A 7,199-nucleotide genomic window follows, 5' to 3' on the forward strand; every position below is an offset into this window, starting at 1 on the left:
AATATTAACTCAATATATTTCTAAAATGTAAAGAATTAGTTATAAGTAAAAAAATTTGCTTCAAGTTATTTAAAAGCAAAAAAAAAAAAAATCATTGTAGCTAGTTATATATGTAAAAAGACATTAGCTTTATAAAAACTAAAAATAATAAAAAAATATCACTAAGTCTCCGTGCATGTTGTCTCGCCACATAATTGTCTCCATGGATGGAGAAAAGTCTCCATGCTATTAATTTTACATTATAGATTTTTTTTTTCAACTTAAAATTTTTTTCTTTTCATATTAAAACTTAATTTTTTTAATTTTAACTAAATAATATTTACATATTCTTTATTTCCCTACTATATTAAAAAAAAAGAAAAAAAGAAAGGAGAATGTGAAGTTATTGTAAAAATCCCTACTATATAAAAATGAGAATGAAAAGTTACTGTAGAAATCAACAATGAAATGTTTCATTTTGTCTCACTGTAACCCTTTTTTTTTAATAATCAGGGAGTAAAAAACAACGTCGTTTATCTTTGTTTGATATATATTTTATTATACAGTAAGAAAATACTGCAACACGCAATTTTCATTCCTCCCACCACTCCGTGCTCAACCACTCTTTTATATATATATATATATGTGTGTGTGTGTGTGTGTGTGTGTGTGTGCGTGCGTGTGTGATAGGGATATAAGGAAAAAAATTTATATAAAAAAAAACAAAGATAATATAAGACAGAAAATATTTTACAAAAAGTTACTTGTAAGTAAAAAATTTGAAGAGAAAAGAATTAAAAAGAATTTTAAATTAAAAAAAATTTTTATTGTAACACACAACTTTCCATACTTCCCAACAAGTCTCATCTCTTCACTCCGTGCTCAATAAAAAAATATTAGCTCAGTATATTTCTAAAATGTAAAAAGTTAGTTATAAATAAAAAATTTGCTTCGAGTTTTTTAAGTGTAATAAAACAAATTATCATTGTAGTTAGTTATTATATGTAAAATTATATTAGCTTAAAAAAAATCTCTCTAACTCTTCGTGCATTTTTTTTAACTTTATAAATAATTGTTTTTTTATCAATTTAAATTTATTTTTAATTATTTTCTCTTCCGAATAAAACTTAATTTTTCAGTTTTAACGAAAAAATTATTTGTAAGTTAAAAAAATTGAAGAGAAAATAATTAAAAAGAATTTTAAATTGAAAAAAAATCATATATAATGTAAACTAAACAATACAAATATTAAAAAAAATTAAATTTTTCTGTGCTCGGAGACATTTGTCTCCATGCATGGAAACAAAAATGTTTCCATATATTTTTTTTAAACTTTGTAAATAATTATTTTTTTATCAATTTAAATTTCTTTTTAATTCTTTTCTCTTTCAAATAAAACTTAATTTTTCAGTTTTAACGAAATAATATTTATATATTCTTTATTTAATTTTTGTAACTTTCTTTTATTTTGTTTTTATTGTATTTTTATTTTTTTGAAATTGTTTTCATATTATAAATATTTTTTTCGATTTAAAATTCCTTATAATTCTTTTAAATCGATGGTGTTTTGTTCCATTTTGCCTCACCATAGCATTTTTTAAGTGCAAAAATCACGCCTTATTTCTTCTTCTATTCTCACTTCTCTCTGTAGTTTCTATCAAGAATCCACGAAGAGAAAAGTTTAAACAACATTCGAATATAAATTATATTTTTCAATTCTTAAATTTCTTGACAAGAATTGACGCAACCAAAGAGAATTAATCAATGCAAAATAACTAATAGCTAAAAGCATGATAACCATCTAGAATTTGCAGAATCCAACAAGATTCTCTTTTCCAAATAATAATGGAAGAGCAGCTTGTGTTATAATTGAGAGTCTGAGAATATAATTTTTTTCAATATGTATATTTTTTTCTTATCATTTTGCTACTAATTTTTGTTCATTAGCACGTTTCCAATAAATCTGGCTAAAATTTCGTAAAAAAAGAACAACCTTAAAATTTATCTAAAAATCGAAAAATTGGACTTGTTATTATTAGCTTAAAGAAAAGAGAAAAAAGAAAAAAATTCAAACAAAGTGCACGGACTGCACTCTCCTTGCATGGAGAGTGCACACGTGAACAATTGAATTTAACATCACAGTGATCAATTATCAAAAGATAGTACCCATGCAACATTGAATTTCTGATCAATTATATTAACAAAAGACAGCACCCGTGCATTGTTTTTATTTTCCTGGTCGTAATGATTTTATTTTTGGCCTTGTTAGCCTAAACACCAACATTGTTTGGTCGGATTTTCAATTCAATAGGTTTTTTTGAAATTCTCCAATCGATGGAGAATTTTATAGTTTTGAAACGCTATGGATTGTTAACTTGGCATTTAGATGGGTTGTACTTTTCATGGGGTTGATAAGCTCCGAAAGGAAGATAGATTATTTCGAAATGTGGCAAAACCTAAACAATTGGTGCAAATACATTTTCAAAACTCCCGTGACTTTGGAGCTTTCGAAATAGGGATATCAATAAAAAAGGAAATCATGGATGGTCTAAAGGAAAAAAAAGTCAGCATAATTGTGATCTGTGCATAGATGAAGTAGGTAAGATGACAATGGCAAATTTTGATATATTACATATACGTCGATTTATAATTTGTTATAAATGCATAAAATTTATTTAATATTGAATTTCTTAAGTAATAATGATTGTAATTAAATATTATTTTCTTTTTATATAATTATATTTCCGATAATAGAAAAAAAAAGAGAGAGAGAAAATCTCTCCGCACAATGCGAAGAGTTTGGTTTTTCTCTCCGCACAGTGCGGAGAGTTTTTGTTTTTCTTTTTGCACTGTGCGAAGAGATCAACTCTCTCAGTAGATAGATAGGCGGAGAATTTTTGTTTTTCTTTTCGCACTGGACGGAGAGATCTCTCTTTGCACAATGCGGAGAGATAGTTTGCCATCTCTCTGCATTGTGCGGAATTTTTTTATTTTTTTTCCTCATGCGCGGAGAGTTTTTTTCTCATGGAGTTTATATATACTAAATTTTTTTTTAATACTGATGGCATGATGCGTGTGTGAAAGAATATCTGTCAATCACCATAAACAAAATTCTTTACAAAATGCAAAAAAATAAAAATGAATAATAAATCTTCTTATTGCGCTAATAAAATTATAATAAATTTTTTTTTTTACAAATAACATAAAAAATCATTTTTATTTTCAACAGAAAACACATTTAAAAATTAGCAATTTTATAACCACTTTTTTTTTTAATTCCTGAAAATACAATTATAAAAAAGGAAAAAATATTGAATTACAACATTTAGTATTTAAGAAATTCAATATTAAATAAATTTTATACATTTATGACAAATTACAAATCTATATATGCAGTTTATCGTATTTGCAGGCAGCTTACCATATATGCTACCTACCGTATTTGCAGTATACTGTATCTGGAAATAACTTACCGTATTTGCACCATACCGTATATGCTGCCTACCGTATTTTCATATGCCAATTTTTGTACTTATAAATACCAAGAATGCAGAACACCGTATATTCACTTACCAAACCAAATGTCAAAAAAAAATTCTTTCCAATATTGAGTTGAATATTAAATTACACAAAATTTAGAAATATAATCTTCACATTTAACTCAATCATATCAACACTATCAAAGAATACAGGCAAAATAGTTTGTATAACCTCGTATATTTCTTATTCAAGCATGAAATATACAAACATAATTTTTTGTAGATGACACAATACTGTTATGTAATTATTTTTTTATATCATGAAAATATTTCTAGATATTGCTTTAAAAACTTTCCAAAAAACTAAAATTCACAAGCTAATAAAAATACGATAAATACAAATTCGTGCAATGCACGTAACAATGACTAGTTGCTATATAATTAAAAGGATGAGGATGATTATGGTAAAAAATGTTGAGGATAAATTTGTTACATTCCGCATATATTGGGGACTAAAAATGTAAATTTTGTATCAATTTAGGATTCAATAGGAATAAGGAATTGCTTTAACATGTTTGTTTTACATTTTTTTGTGTAGCATTCAAAAGAAGCTGATATTTTTTTGTATCATGTGATATTGTTAATATTTTTTTCTCAAAGGAGTTCTATCCAAAATTAATTTTAGTTAACATGTAACTATAATTTACCATTATTTCATTCATTTTCCCATTTCGATGTTTCAAATTTGTATAATTGGGATTCAAATTCGAATACCATTGTTATTGTGATCTTCAAGAAATTCTTACCCTTTTTTCATTGTATTTAAGAGGGGACAAAAATTATTAAAACCATTGTATCGAAAATACTTAGTTCATTGATTTTGATCAATTCTGCTCATGTTTTGATCGGTTTGATGTATTAAGATGGAGAGCTGATCGAATCTAGCCTGTTCGGTTCTATATTTGAAATCGAAAAACTTGTATAACCGTATTTTAAAATAAAAAATTGTTTTATAAATTTAAGGATGAAATGGTGGTTGAATACGTCAAAAAAGACACGTTTTTTTTTTTTTTTTATGTTTTATGATTTTTTGATGTTTTGATATGCTATCTTTAAAGTCTATGCTACAAACAGTAGAATTGTAGTTTACCTTTTCAGCTCGGATGGATTGAGCTTTTCATTTTTCTTTATTATTTTTGTTTTACAAAGCTTATGGAGTAATTTAGACTCTTCATTTATTAATGTTACATCGCTTAACATTCGCCTAATTCCATCATCTCATATGGTTATTGATTAGACTGGTTTTCAATACGTTAATGTGAGTGTTCATATCCGGTCTAATACCGATGTTCTTTCTTTTGTGAAAACAAAATAAATTTTTATTTTTCTAGAGCGAAAACTTTTTACTCTTTAAATCTAAAGATAACATCTGTATGCATAAAATGTGACTTAAATATAAAAAGTTTATTAAATAGGCCCTGTTTGATCCACATTATTTGGAAAAAGATATATTTTTAACCGTAATTTGACATCATTTTAATAACATATTATTTGTTTTATTTCAATAGGAGGGTAAAATCGTCATTTTATTGAAAAAATGGATGAAAATGACCTTTTGCGCAATGAAAGGTGAAATGTAGGGGTAAAAATGCTAAAAATGAAAGGTAGGGACGTTTTGCACAATAACTTTGAAAGGTAGGGACCTTTTGTGCTAATTACCTTTTTGATTTAACGGAGCATTTTAACGGAGAGTTGACAGAAGAACGTTTTGCGCAAAAAAATATAAAGGTAAGGGTGTAATCCACCAAAAAATGAAAGGTAGGGACGTTTTGCACAATAACTTTGAAAGGTAGGGACCTTTTGTGCTAATTACCTTTTTGATTTAACGGAGCATTTTAACGGAGAGTTGACAGAAGAACGTTTTGCGCAAAAAAATATAAAGGTAAGGGTGTAATCCACCAAAAAATGAAAGGTAGGGACGTTTTCCACAAAAACATCGAAAGGTAGGGATGTTTTGTGCTAATTACCCTAAATTATTATTTTTCTATGTTCATTAACTCCAATTAATTACATTCAACGTTCATTAATGTATTTAATTGTTCACATGAGTGTCAGATATAAATGAATTATTCTCTCAACTATTTAAATAACTTTCACAAATTGGTGTTATTTTATTTCAACCCTCAAATATTTTGCTCTACCGCATCATGAAATCAAATGTTATAAGAGACTTATCGATGTATGAAAATGAATGGTCCATTAAAATAATAGTAGTTTGAAAGTGTTTAAATCTTATTCCAACAAAATGCTTAAAATTTTAATATTCTGAGGCTCATCCTAATTGATAAGGAGGTAATACTATATTATGATGACTATTTATTTTATAATTAAATCATCAATAAACCATCTATAATCTTAATCTTATTATTAGATTATTAGTTCCTTTTTTCTCCTCTGCTCATCGTTTTCAAATTTGAGGTAGAACAATTCATGAATTTTTTTCCATGTGAATGCATGTAGACACCAAATCTCAATTAAATGCCCAAAGCAACTACAAATATTTTAGTTAAGTCAGATACTCCTTATCACACAAAAAATATAGTGTACAAAGAGATTTTCATTGAATAAAAAGTTTATTTCACATAAACAATTTTTATTTTTCATATTCACGTATCTTCAAATATTATTTTTACAGCACTTACAAATTATTTCAAAATAACATGGAGCGCACATTCACTTGTAACTAGTTCTTATAAACTTAACAATCATTAGCGATATAAGTCCCCAGACAAAAGGCTCGAAAGACATTATGATTAGTGAAGTCCTTTTCCAATTTGGTTGAATCGTTTCATCATCAAACTCTTGATTGGAAGGATTCAAATTTTCAAGATTGTTGTTAATCTTACAAGACTCCAATGAAGAGTACACTATTTCCAGCATGGGATCATTGGAGTGCTTATGATAAAAGGCTTCCGGACCACTTAAATTAATTGGGAGGTGGGTTTATTATGAGGGTGTTTGACGTCCATTTTATGAAAAAAAAAATGAATTTTAGAATAATATATTAATGAAGAATGCATGGATAAAAAATAAGAAATTTTTTTTATTTACATGTAATATTATTTTAATGAATCATGTGTGATTAAAAAGAAGAGAGGGAAAAATGTATTTTGATAAAAATGAGAATCAAATGGGGTGTAGATAAGAAATTGGCGGAGTTTGGGGGTGTCGGGTTGCAAGGGAAATTGGAAATTTCTAAGAACTCTCATGTTTAGGCTCGAGAAGATATTTTTTTAAGAATTTTGAGGAGTTGGAGTGTTAATGGGTTGGTGATTATCCAGTAGTTGATTTGAGAAGCTAATTCATGTTCTATTTTTTCAATTCACGAGTTTTAGGTTTGAACAAAATATGAAGTAGGATTTTCAGGATACTTTCTGTTTTTAAATAGCATATTTTGTAATTTAGAGATTATTTATAAATTTAAAAAATAAAAATTTTTAATTTTTAAGTACTTCAATAGGCTCTTTATCTTTAATACTTAATTTTACTATCATGACAAAATATTTGTTGTTTTCCCTACCTTTTTTTGCACTAACTTTTTTTCCAATTTATTATATTATTTTTCTTTATAAAAAATTGAAATATTTTGAATACATTTAATTATAGAGAGTAAATTTGGTTATTACTCTCTATTTTAAAATATTAATTTAAAGAGTCGAGTCGAGTCTTCAAAATATAGAA

The sequence above is a fragment of the Olea europaea genome, unplaced genomic scaffold (assembly GCF_002742605.1).
Source record: "Olea europaea var. sylvestris unplaced genomic scaffold, O_europaea_v1 scaffold732, whole genome shotgun sequence".
Lineage (NCBI taxonomy): Eukaryota > Viridiplantae > Streptophyta > Magnoliopsida > Lamiales > Oleaceae > Olea > Olea europaea.